Below are 315 nucleotides of genomic sequence, written 5' to 3' on the forward strand. Positions count from 1 at the left end.
CCGAGGGGCTGCTGCCAAGACGGGGAGAAGAGCAAGGTGACTAAGAAGCTAGTTTGCTCCTTGGCTCTTGTTTGACAGGTACCGGCTCCTGAGCCCGCCCCAGCCGCGCCCTGGCCCCCCCAAACCCCTCCCTCCTCCTGGACCAGCCTGGGCCCCCTGTCTCTGCCAGCGGGCACAGCCTGTGGCCTGTGAGGGAGGGGGCTGTCCTGTGGCCCCTACCTGCACCCCAGCACGGGGATGTCAGCCCCCATGGGTGGGGCACAGGCCTGTTGGGACATGTACACGTGTGTCAGGAGAGCTGGGCCACCGCATGTA

Source organism: Cervus canadensis, chromosome 1 (assembly GCF_019320065.1).
Source record: "Cervus canadensis isolate Bull #8, Minnesota chromosome 1, ASM1932006v1, whole genome shotgun sequence".
Taxonomy (NCBI): Eukaryota; Metazoa; Chordata; class Mammalia; order Artiodactyla; family Cervidae; genus Cervus; species Cervus canadensis.